At 35.1% G+C, this 13,749-nt stretch overlaps 1 long non-coding RNA gene across 1 annotated transcript; it reads left to right on the forward strand.

Moving 5' to 3' along the window:
* The first annotated feature begins 36 nt into the window (after positions 1-36).
* LOC123529660 (uncharacterized) lies at positions 37-12,773 on the forward strand. The gene is made up of 4 exons (XR_008366654.1): positions 37-188; positions 5,787-5,897; positions 7,699-7,771; positions 10,854-12,773. It is a non-coding gene; the product is annotated as an uncharacterized LOC123529660 (long non-coding RNA).
* The last annotated feature ends 976 nt before the right edge of the window (positions 12,774-13,749 follow it).

Raw genomic sequence — 13,749 nt, forward strand, 5'->3', positions numbered from 1 at the left:
AAGTGATGTCACAAATGACGTCATAAGCAAGTATTTCTCGTTCTTTTGATCTAGGCATGACAGTTGTGAAAATATCGACTTGTTGACCGCTTTGTTGATCTTGTCACAAGATTTTGTTACCGTAAAAAATACAGGATAAAGGAAGGGATTGTTACATCTATGCAGCAACTTGTCAACGAATAGTCAAGGTAAAAAATTATCCATACTTTTTTATCACAGGCGCTTGAAGCTCTATCAATAAATATTTATCATATCCCACCCACTTCAAGGCACTTGATATACTTCACTTAGTTGAAAGAGATTTATATAAAGGAATAGGCTCATTTCTATGCTTTGTCATAATATACAGAGACGCGTCATCAAGTATGGACGACGATTAGAAGTTTTCTTCAAGCGGGTGGTAAATTATGATAAGAACCACTTGACCCAGAAATGGCAGAAGGATGCAGATTAAATAACCCCTATTGATTTTGGGGTCAATCTAATAATTTTCAGTGTCACAGGGGCCTGAACATGGAAAAATATTTCCGGTCATTGACTTAAGAACCACTTGACCCAGAATGTTGAAACTATACAGGAGGATTGATTATGCAGAGTAGATTTTGGGGGTCACTTTAATAAAGGTCAATGTCACAGGGGCATGAACATGCAAAACCATTTCCTCAATTACTTGAGAACCACTTGACCAAGAATATTGAAACTTCATAGGATGATTGGACATGCAGAGTAGATCTAGTTGATCTCTATTGACTTTGGGGTCACTCTATTAAAGGTCAAGGTGGTAGTGGACAGAACATGGAAATCCATTTCCAGTCAATAACTTAAGAACTATTTGGCCTAGAGCCTTCAAATTTCATAGGGTGATAGGACGTACAGAGTAGCTGACCCGTGTTGTTTTTAGGATAACTCCGTGAAGGGTCAGGGCCCTCTCTACATTTTGGGGGATTGGGGCCGGGGCCCTTGGAGGGGGGAATTTCGCGTCGTTTTCAAGGGAGGGGGGAATTCATTCTGGAGATATGACATCTGATCATAACCCCTTAAATTAAGGTCAATTGAGTATTACAGATATCAAACTAATGTGAATATATCTGAAGTATTGTACAGAACATCATCTATCGAAAACAGGCAACTTTTATTTTCTTTTATTAAATCAGTTAGGTGACATCCAATCGAGGTTCACATGTCGTCATTAACGGAAGCACTAGCAGTATCCACGGACATTGTCTCAGCATCAGCCGGAGCAGGGCTTCCCTTCATCGTATCTACCTGATTGTGCATGTCTGGCCCTGATGAAACAGCGGTGTCCGTGACAGTAGTTTGTTTTTTGAGAGCATGCTGCTTAAAAAGCAAATCTATTTTTGCGCATTTCGCCCCAGTTGCATCCGTGATCTTTTTACTGTATGATGTGCATTATGCAACATTTTTTTTCAAAGGGAAGTAACTTTGCATACACGCATCCGGGGAACTGAAAAACGAGCGTATTATACAGATCAGTAAAACCAGGGGTTCCACTAGACCTGAAAACCCAAGAGTCTCGGGACCCTTGGGTCCAAATTTTGAAGGGTCCTTTTTCAAAATACAAGAGTCCTGCCCCAACACATCGATACAATTGACTATATTTTCTTATAAAGTAATACTACGTAATTAATAGCTACTACAACCAAGAACATGTTACAGCATAATAACAATTTCTGTTTCAGGTCATATAATCTCATATTGTAAATAAATTTTTATCAAAATTCATTTTAAATTGATGAGGTTTTTCTTCAATATTTTTGTTTGTTAGCAGAAAAGTGCTAAAACACTGTAAAAATGTATCCAAAAACGTACTATCCGGATAATGGTACACTTTTGGAATGTCGTCTGAAATGTTGTTTTCTGCCAGTTACTTGGTCCACTAAGGTAAACCAGAGATAGTTCCTCAAATAATGATGCTACTTTTCATTAAAAATTGCATTGAAAGTCAAGTTTTTTTAGTGAATTTTGGAAAAATTGCATATGTCATCGGGTGTAATTAGAATCGTGAATGGACATTCAAAACTTATTTTTACTTTCCAAATTCATTTAAATTTGTGGATTTTCTCGTTGAAGTTAAGGTACAATCATTAAACAATGATCTAATTTAAAGTTTGCATGAAGAAATCTTGCAGGACACTTTTCACATGCTCGGTAATCAGCTGGTCGCTTAATTAAGATAATTTAACAATTGGCGCCTTTTTTGACAGTATGCAGTCTCAATACGGGTAACGCTTTATCAATTAATGTTAACACTTCATTGATTCTCATTACCTATGTGCACTCGCCGTGACGTAACTTGCTGATAAAGAAAAATCAGCGTGGCATGTCCACAGGATAAAGAGCGGGAAATTAGCAGAAGATCAATGGCAGGAGGGCATGACCGCGAGTGTTTATTTTGAATACACGTGTTTATCGTGGACATAGTTTTACTTTAGGAAGTGACTGATAAGAGGAAGGATTATCAAAGGAAAATGTCTCCGGGTCCCGAGTGACGCACAGGCAATTATCATGCCGGGTCCTTTGAGCGTCTTTTGAAAATCTCCCGGACCCGGGCTCCTAAGACTATCGGGTATCGATTTTTTTCTTGATTTTTTTTTCTTTCGAGGGGGAATTTTTCTATACTTGGGGGGAAAAAAAACATACTATTTCGAGGGGGGAATGGGGCCGAATTTCGGCCCCAAAAATCGGCAAACGAGGGCCCTGAGGGTCAAGGTCACAGGGGCGGCTGAACATAGAAAACACTTTTCAATCATTAACTTGGGAACCACTTAACCCAAAATGTTGAAACTTATTAGGATTATTGGACATGAAGAGTAGATGACCCCTTCTGATTTTGGGGCCACTCGATCAAAGGTCAAGGTCACAGGGAAATGAACATGAAAAAAAAAACCGTTTCCAATTCATAACTTGAGAACCACTAGGCCCAGAGTGTTTAAACTTAGTGAGATGATTGGACATGCCATGTAGATGATCCCTATTGCAGCCAACCATCAGTGTCCCTTTGACTTTTGCTCCTGTCCCATACTGACTTCTTGTCTATATGACTTTGCATTGGGGGAGACATGCGCTTTTCTACAAAAGCATCTTCTAGTTTATGATGCAAATCTGTGCCGACATGTGTCAGTTGTTTCCTTAAAAATTATCAGGTGTGGGTGCAGTTGGTATTTGTTTGTATAGTTGGTTATTCAAAACAACACAGATGAAACGTTCAGGCTATTCTAATTGCTTTTCTGGAAAATGATTTACAAACAGTTGTTTCCCTTTCTATATTATATTCTAATATGGCTAACAATTAATGCTTTAATCATCATAACGATGTTATGTTGACGTCACGTCAACGTGATATTTAGCGCCATGTACGCATCAAGAAATAGCGCTTTCAAATTTCATGAAATATTTTACTTAAAAACATGTTTTAAACGAAATGTCACATTGCACAACTGTTTGAATTAATTTATACACATACTGAATTAGTTTAGCGCTTTGCTGAATAATTCGCAATAATTTTCGCTCGAACTGAATTCTGTCGCAAGACGACATACTATTACCGTTTCCGGTCTTGGCGTGTTTTAACAAACACCTACTATTGGCGCCATGCTTGCGCGAAGAAACAGTTCCATCATATTTGATATAAATTTTACAATAAAGAACATATTAGAATCGAAATAATTTATAGCAAAACAGTGCTTTATCACTATTTATACACTCGGACGGTTATACGTCGTCCGAAATAATTTCACTCGGGCTGCGCCCTCGTGAAATTATTACGCCCGACGTATAACCGCCCATCGTGTATAAATAGTGATAAAGCACTGTTTTGCTATAAATTATTTCTTAAATAGTATAGACGTTACGCTCATTGTTGGCGTATATTAGCGTAACTGAACTCATCGTCGTTTTTAACCGCTTTGACGTTACAGGGATTACTTGGGGTGTTTGGGCTAGTTTTCATAAATCATACCGTTCCGATATTTAAAAGAAATATTTGATATAGATGTCGAATGATGCTTATTCAATCAAATTATTTATCAGACAGTGAATTATATTGCAATGTTCGGATACAATTTTAATGCGTATACGTTATTTAGTTTTCAAACATAACGTCGACGTTACATTAAATTCACGGTTGTGACATTTTGGCTAGATTTTGCAATTTTCATGTGATAAATTTAATTTATATTCAACGTTAGACTTATGCATATCAATTTGCAGACAATTGTATGTATTTTCAGACTGTAGTCGCAAATTTGTAAACAAATACATATTTCGGTACATATTTCGGCACGTAACAAGTTCGTAATTATTTTTTTGTTGCATTTTTTTGACAGGTGTGACATCGCGGCTGGATTAAAGTATACATATATTAAACGCCATTAACCAAGTTAAAACAGGACAACAACTTACTAATTCAAAAGTAGAGTTTATGTAGGCCTACTTTTTGTAAAAATAAATATTATAGAAAGCATACGATAGTTTTAAAAAGAAACTGCAGAAGTTTTAATAAAACCGGTCAAGGAAAGACGTTATCTTACGTTTTCAGTTGGAACTGTCTTTCGCTTCCGATTTGTTACAGAAAGTATTGAAAAGCAAATGATTGAAATGACGTCAAATATAGTTGACGTCACGTCACCGAGTCTTCTTATTTGACGGAAAAAAATAATTTTATGAATTAACTAAGCCGTTATGTAATGCGCATTGGTAAATTTTGTTCCATCTTACATGACGTTTTTGTGTTCTTTTCTGTTATACTATGTCGAATTAATTTTTTACTAATTATTTAACGCAGATGCGATCACATTTACTAACAGGGCGATTGTTTTGCCTTTCTTGTGATATAAGCATATAAACAATCGTATTTCTAAAACGAATTTCACGAAACATTGAAGTGTAAGAAACTTACAAATTCCCGATGTTCGCCAACAACGTACGCAACGTCATATATATATAGCATAAAAATATGAGCCTATTGATAAAATTCCATGTGGATCTGACGTGCATATATTTCTATAGATTCAATGGGCTTCAAATATCTTAGTCCAAATAATTATACTCAAGAGATGAATGTCGTTATATTTTTTTACTGGTCGAGTAAACAAAATGAAATATCAGAATGTAAAATCGGTCTACCCGATGTCTCATTATTTAGAATACACATTGTGAGCACTTTGATCGACCAAATCCGTACTAGACATAGGATATTTTATGAATTTCTTTCATGACTTTATAAATACTTTGAATTTTGAACGTTCAAGTATTCGCAGTCCAGTTTCTTATTGATGATGTAGGAATTCATTTTTAATATTGAAACATCTTTTATTGATTGTCCTCGCTGTTTCAGTGACTTACATTTCTGTCGCCCTCGATACCGGGCTGGCATAATTAGATTCTATAATATGACTCTAACCTCCATACAGCACAATTTCCTCTGTTACCGTCTAAACAGTTACCCTCGTGCCGAATATTCCCATTTTTACCCGCAACCAGTGAAAGATTCTTAAGATAATTAGAAAATCGAAAATGTTACAGATATTTCTCCCAGTTTTTTTAACCAAGATGGAAATAGATCAAGCCCATTATTGGATGTAAAATTTGCAGCTGAAAAGTGTGTTATGTTGTGTATTATGTTAAACTTAAATGATTTTTAGTGGCTTAATATGTGGTACTAATTATCTGTGGACTGGTCCTACGGATGTGAAACGCGGGTAGTCGAGCATGGGTCACCGTGTTTGATGATGGAGAATTTCATTTAACTTTTTTTGTTTTGTCAGGTCTTGGCGGATGTTTTGAGCGCACAGTAACAAACACTGGTCTAAGTGTATCAACGCAGGAAGCTACAAGATACATGTGATTACATCTGCTGATCGGAAGGAGTTGCTGAGGTGTGTATGTCTGGTTTGAACAGTGTTCATGTACTCTGTACCTGTACTAAGCTTTTCCCAATTTTCCCGCACGAATCAGAAATAGGTTACGATTGATTTCTGACACAAAGTATTTTATCAATCATCACGGAACTTGGCGGAAGAACATACACTTTGCCGGAGGATCGAACTCACGATCCGTAGATCGGTTCGCTTCCTACTGAGTTTAGCGGGTGGACTCTATAATAGTATCTTACTAGACAGTATGCAATTTAGCCAATATAATAAGTAGAGAATATTACATGAGTGTCTTTTCATATTGAGTTTATTAAACGAGTTAAATAAAATGCGAGGCTCTGACGAGCATTTTATCAATTTTATTCAACGAGTTTAATAAATTCAATGTGGAAAGTCACAATGTTATATTCTTTTTATTATGTTGACTTTTCCTGTCGAATCACAAAAAAATCTACTTTCTTTACTATATAAACAAGTCAGTTCAACCAACGTCTCCTATACTATAAACGACGTCGACGTCAAAGCTTTATTATACTATAGTGTATTATCATTTTTAAGTTATGGCTTTATTGCACTCTCGCGACATCAAACATGTGATGAATCAAAATAAAGACAAATGTTCAATTCAAATGAAATATCATTTTTATCCATTTTATTTACATGAATAACAAGCAGGGCATAGGATATTATCTGATGTTACAAAACAGAATAAGATGTAACATTTTTTAGCTCACCTGAGCACGAAGTGCTCAAAGGTGAGCTTTTGTGATCGCCCAATGTCCGTCGTCCATCGTCCTCCGTCAGTCGTCCGTCGTCAACAATTTGACTGTTAACACTCAAGAGGTCACAATTTTGGCCCAAACTTAATGAAACTTGGTCAGAATGTTACCCTCAATAAAATCTTAGACAAGTTTGATATTGGGTCATCTGGGGTCAAAAACTAGGTCACCAGGTCAAAATCAAAGGAAAAGCTTGTTAACATTCTAGAGGTCACAATTTTGGCCCAATCTTAATGAAACTTGGTCAGAATGTTACCCTTATTGGCTTAATAAAATCTTGGACGAGTTTGATTTTGGGTTATCTGGGGTCAAAAACTAGGTCACTAGGTCAAAGCAAAGGAAAAGCTTGTTAACACTCTAGAGGTCACAATTTTGGCCCAATCTTAATGAAACTTAATCAGAATGTTACCCTCAATAAAATCTTGAACGAGTTTGATATTGGGTTATCTGGGGTTAAAAACTAGGTCACCAGGTCAAATCAAAGGGAAAGCTTGTTAACTTTTTAGAAGTCACAATTTTGGCCCAATCTTAATTAAACTTGGTCAGAATGTTACTCTCAATAAAATCTTGGACGAGTTTGATATTGGGTCAATCGGGGTCAAAAACTAGGTCACCAGGTCAAATCAAAGGAAAAGCTTGTTAACACTGTAGAGGCCAGATTTATAACTGTATATTCATATCCTAATGAAACTTGGTCAGAATGTTAATCTAGATGATCTTTAGGTCAATATGTCAGGTGAGCGATACAGGGCCTTCATGGCCCTCTTGTTTATAAAAAAAATCGGTAGTTGCAAAAGAAAAAAATGATTTCAGGTGAAAAACGATGCCAAGATGTTATATGTTTTTGGTTTGCGCATGATGTCATTTAATTAAAAAATACCGGTGTCTCAAAAATATTGTTAAAGTTGACATTTTTTCTGGAAAGGTTCAACTGATTCATGAACTTTTTCGAAGTATATAATTCAGTCCTCATTTCATTTCAACCTATGTCTGATAAACTTTTACATCTCAATTTATTTTCACAGGATGTAAAAAACAAGCCATATTTTGGGGAAATGGAGTAGGAAGACGTTGGCTGGTTGCAGTGGCATTTTAACAGTAGGTATTTCAGTAACACTGTTTTTTATCTACGGAACTGGACCCGTATTGACAATCGGCAATTTCCGTTTGTTAACGTTATATTGATATCCGTATGCGATTTCGACACTTTCCGAAGGTACGTAAAGTCATATTTTGCTTCTGACCACCGATGAATGCCGAAGTAGCGTATGCACACCGAAAATTGCCGAAAGTCATTATGTGTCTGCTATCTTATACCAATCAATTGGTATCGTGACCTTTTTTACAAGTACAATTAATACATGTCATGTAGTAACATTCAGTCTGCTTTCAATTTCCTTAATTGGGTTAAATGGTTCTAATGAGACATTTTCTAACCTATTACATTACAGACTGAGAGTAGATTAAATTAAAAACACACTGTAATATAATTACTAGTATGTTTATTGTGCGTCTTTAAACTGTCCGAATTATTTTCAACTTAAAAAATGGATGAGAGCAGTAGCAGCCCTAATACCTTTTCAGTTGCGATTTTCAAAAGAAAAAAAATATCGTGAAACCAAACATTTATGTGTTACTGATAACAAATTGAATCGCGAAACCGAATAGATGTTTGTCCAACGTTTGTTTTTTATTTCTTTATATTTCTGGAGTGATGGTGGTTAGCCTGTATGTTTGAAAACAATCTCTGACAATAGCGTAATGGAGTCGGCTTTTTGGTTCTGGTATAAGCATTGAACTAGCAACCGAACTACCCGGATTCGAATCCCGCCATAGGCAGTTGTGATTTTTCGTCATAAAATGCTATGCTTTTTGATTTGTTACTGCTCAAACTCTTAAGAATACTATACAATTATTGACTTTTTCATAGGTTGATATCAGGATTTATCAACCCGAAAAGAGTTATATTCACCGAGCCGAAGGCGAGGTGAATATAACTTTTTGAGGGTTGATAAATCTTGATATCAACCTATGAAAAAGTCAATAATTGTTTTATTACATGAATAAATGTAAAGTCAGTATTGTTATTACAATTGTAACTTTAATAAAGAAATAAGGAATAAATTTAGACCAAATCAGGTTGATATTGGTTTTCCAAGCACCTAGTTTGATCTATTTTTATTAATAGGTTGATATTGGTTTTCCAAGCACCTACTTCAATCTATTTTTATTTTCGTACTATTAATAACCCAAGATAAGTTGATATGATATGTACTCATTACTTTTCAAACCGTTTTCAGCCAATCAGAGAAACAATAGAATACAGTCATGTAATAAAATATTTTATCATATGCATGCAAGATTCATACCTGTGCGAGTGAATTCATAAATCGCATGAAACTGATGTACTGTATATCTTTGCAAACTGTAAATCTAGCAAATGCCGTATTGAATTAATGCCCGAACATGCATTTTTCTGCTTGAGATGGACGGTCGATGGAAGCGAAAATGATTTGCTAGAAATTGTTGTAAAAACGGTATTAAGTAAATGGATAGAGCATCCAGATTTAATGGTGTCTAGATTTGTAAGGTGCACCGGGTCTACAACAATACATAATTAAATTCTTATCATCAGATTTGTTCTAAATGTGTTGTGCTGTCACAGCAAATACTAGTAGGTAAACATTTAAATAATTTCTTTAAATTATCAGTTTACCAAACCTAGTCAGAAGCAAAGTCAGATGGTTCAGGCCTTCTTCAGATAAGCGCCTTAGGCCCATTTGGGCCTCTTTTTATTAATAGTAGGAAATCTGTATCGTAAGCTAATAACCGGAGGCGGGCACACTAACCGGTTTTTAAATAAAGCTAAAAAATTTGTTTTCTTTAAAATTGTCATTTTCTTACATGATTAAGAAAGAATTTATAGCAAAACCGTATTTAAACATTATAAACGCAATAGGCGTAATAATTGCACGAGAGCGCAGCACTTGTGAAATAATTTCGAACGACGTATTGCTACCCATGTGTATAAATAGTGTTCAAACACGGCTTTGCTATAAATTATTTCTTTTCTAATATGTTTTTTTAAATTTTAATCAGACAGTTGTGTAATGCATTTTTCGTGTAAAGTAATCAGAAAGTTGTGCAATGTCACAGTTCGTTTTAAACATGCTAATATGTAAGATATTTGATCAAGTTTGAAAACGTTGAAAGTGGTGTGCGGACACTACAGAAGACATGGACACTTTCTAATGCACACATATTTTTCAAAGATGGCAAATTTTAGGTTTAGTCGTGCTAATAACCCACTTAAGGCTCACCGTTAACATTTGATAAAACTACATTTTATTTGTGTATATTTTTGTTTATGCATAAGCAATGTCATCTTATTAAATACCATTTATCCTACCATCATACAAGATATAGCACAAAATCGGCCTGCCTAATAAACTTTGCTTTATATAGTCAGTGTCAAGATATCACTTTTGCGGGAACTTTTGAAATCACATATTTTATCAACATTTTGCATTTAAATCATCACCATTGTATTGGAAGTGTCTGAACATAGAAAATGAGTGAGTCAAATCAAGGGTTTTTATCCTGAAACAAAAAAGTTATTGCTATTTTGCACTTTTACAGCACTTCAGCCGGAAATTTTGAAAATATTTTTTTTTCCGAATTTTTCATTGAAACTGTTATCATTGTATTGGAAATGTTCTAACTAAGAAAATAAATGGTAAAATCACAAGTTTTTATCCAGAAACAAAAAAAGTTATTGCATTTTTTCGATTTTCCACAAACTGAATTAAACTTGCAAACGTCATATTATATGACGTCAAGTCTGCACGCTGTTACTCTTTCCAATGACCTTTTTCCCAATTTCCTGAGCAGGTAGGATAAATAGAATATTAGATTACTGTCTGAAAAAATTTAAATTTATTCGGCTCGTCTACGAAAAAAATATCAGGCTCGGCAGAGCCTCGCCTAATATATTTTCTTCAACTCGCCTAATAAATTTAAATTTATCAGACAGTAACCTAATATTCTCTATTTATCTCCATGTTGTGTTCCAAGTATCCAACTTCTTATTGTATGTTTTATTACATTTTAGTGTCAGGATGCAATAATGCATATTCCAAATGGTTTATTGTATTAAAATTCCTCTTATATTTGAAAACAGGTACCGCAGTAGATGTTTAGGAAGTGCTGATAGACAAAGCTATGATTACCTAGCAGAGCAAAACAGTTCCGCAATCCAGAATTCCAGAAACAAATGATGCATCATAGTTGGACTAGTGTAAACGGAATTAATGCAGTGGACTTTTATTTGTTGGACAATCCATATTATTCGTTTGACAATTGATTTATAAAGACACCTGTCAAAATGTATTAGGCAGGTATAAAACAAAATAAAAGGCTTCTTATGGTCAACCTTCATACTATAGTAGCCTGCTGTCAGAAAATTACCTCTTACATTATTTAGGTAAAAAGTAAAGGTGACAGGTATCTCATTACTGCAGACTATCTGGAATAATGATCTTTCCTCGGACATTAAATGTAAAAGCTAATTGCAGGTGGCCAGTAGATGAAACCTGTTATTCTAGCGACCAGTAGGTTTAAGGTCAAGGTCGGGTGAGCGATTAGGATCGATGAATGTCCGTTGTCCGTCCGTTAAATTTAGTCTGTTTACACTCTAGCATCAACAATTTTAAAGCAATTTTAATCAAAATCAAAGGAAAATCTTGTAAAAACTCTAGAGGTCACATTTATGAACATATCTTTCTGAAACTTGGTTAGAAAGTTTATCTTGACGATCTTTAGGCAAGTTTCGAAACTGGTTCAAGTGAGGTCAGAAACAAGGTCACTTGGCCAGATTAAAGGAAAATCTTGTTAACTCTCTGGAAACCACTTTTTAAATTTGAAACTCATGATAGTCAGATTTTTTTGTCCTGATAACTTTTAGGTTAAATTTGATTCCGTGTCGAATCAAAGGAAAACTGTATGTGTGTGTGTAATAGGGTGTGCATTTTACACTGAATCTTCATGAAATTTGATCAGAATGTTTACCTTGCTGTAATCAAGGTCAGCTTTGAATATGGGTTATCTGGGTAAAAAACTAGGTCACCCGATTAAATCAAAGAAAACTCTGTGTGTATGCAATAGGGGCTGCATTTTATACTGGATCTTTATAAAATCTAATCAGAATGTTTGTCTTGATGCAATCTAGATCAAGTGTGAATATGGGTCATCTGGGGTCAAAAAATAGGTAACCCGGTCAAATAAAAAAGAACAAAACCTTGTGTGCAATAGAGGCCGCATTTTTCACTGATCTTCATGAAATTTGATCAGAATGTTTGTTTTAATAAAATCTAGGTCAAGTTTGAATTTGTATCATCTGGGGTAAAAAATTAGTTCACCTGGTCGAAACAAAGGAAAACTGTGCGTATGCAATGGGGGCTGCATTTTTCACTGAATATTCGGTAAATTCGATCAGAATGTTTGTCTTGATTATCTTTAGGCCAAGTTTGAAACTGGGTCATGTGGGATCAAAAACAAGGTCATGAGGCCAGAATTAAGGAAAATCTTGTTAACACTCTGGAGACCACATAAGTTTAAAACTCATGAGAATTAGTCAGAATGTTTGTCTTGATGACTTCCCGGTGAAATTTGAAAAGTAGGTTACCCGATTAAAAATCAACGAGAAACCTATATATGCAATAGGGGCAGCATTTAAAACTAGGTCTTCATGAAGTTTGATCAGAATGTTCGTCTTTAGGAAGTCTAGCTCAAGTATGAATATGGGTCATCTGGGACTAAAACTGAGTCACCCATTCAAATAAAATAACATTGTGTTTGCAATAGGGGCTGCATTTTTCACTTGATCATTATGAAATTGGATCGATCAGTCTGTCTTGAGGAAATCTAGGTCAAGTTTGAATATGGCTCAACTGGGTTCCAAAACGTGGTACCTGGTCGAATCAAAGGAAAACTGTGTGTATGCAATAGGGGCTGCATTTTAGCTCACCTGTCACAATGTGAGCTTTTGTGATCGTCCGTCCACTATTGCTTGTGAACATGATAGAGACCTCAGTTTGCAATCAATTTTCATATCAGTGTAGCATCCGAGCTTCAAGTGAGTTATCACAACAAAATGCATCAACACTTGAACACTTTGGCTGGACGTTCCACCAGACTGAACAGGAACGGTGCCGTGTTTGGTCTAATCGTCCATTTACACCAAAAGTATGATTAGAGCTTACCAGTTGTTTTTGCAAAACGAAATTAAAATGTGGTTACCGCAACCGATGCTCTTGTATAAAGGTAAAATTGATCTGTACTGAATTGTGTTCATGTAAAAGTAAAGTAAAGTAAAGTGTTTGTTTATTATAGTGTAACCTCTCCTGAAAGGACCAGCCAATGTGGCTTATCAGACACCTACATACGTTGAATAGCATTATTTTCCGATTTATATTTTTAATACCAGGCAGGTAGGCAATCGGTAGCCATTATTTAACTAGCTGGCGGCTCAACAACGGTCTCTGTTTCTGTAGTAACAAGATCCGCCTCGAACTTTTGACCTCCCGATTGCGGGGTAGGTGCCTTATCCACTAGGCCACCCCTGCCTTAACACTAAATTATATCAGTAAGCATACTGATATTGACAAAATTATAGAAAGAATAATTTGACTTTTAATTACAAGAAGTTTAAAGAAGTAAAGACATTACTGATACGTAATCAGTACAAAACAAACTAAATAAATTGATGTGCTTATAATTATTAAATTTATATGCTATATATATGCATTGTCTTTTCTTTTTACTTGTCATAAAACATATATAATTATGTTGCACATTACAATGATAAATAATTCAAAAGAAAAACGAATTATTATTTAATATCTTAAGTTAAAAAAGGTTAGAAAAAAATCTTCACGTAATATGGATCATCCAAATATGAAATTTGAATTAGATTTTAGACGTATGTAAGTAAAATCAAATAACTTCTTGCGAATGCATCTCTTGACTTTAGAAATAAATATAAAACTATATACAGGTATAACTAAAAAATCTTACTA

Source organism: Mercenaria mercenaria, chromosome 13 (assembly GCF_021730395.1).
Source record: "Mercenaria mercenaria strain notata chromosome 13, MADL_Memer_1, whole genome shotgun sequence".
Taxonomy (NCBI): Eukaryota; Metazoa; Mollusca; class Bivalvia; order Venerida; family Veneridae; genus Mercenaria; species Mercenaria mercenaria.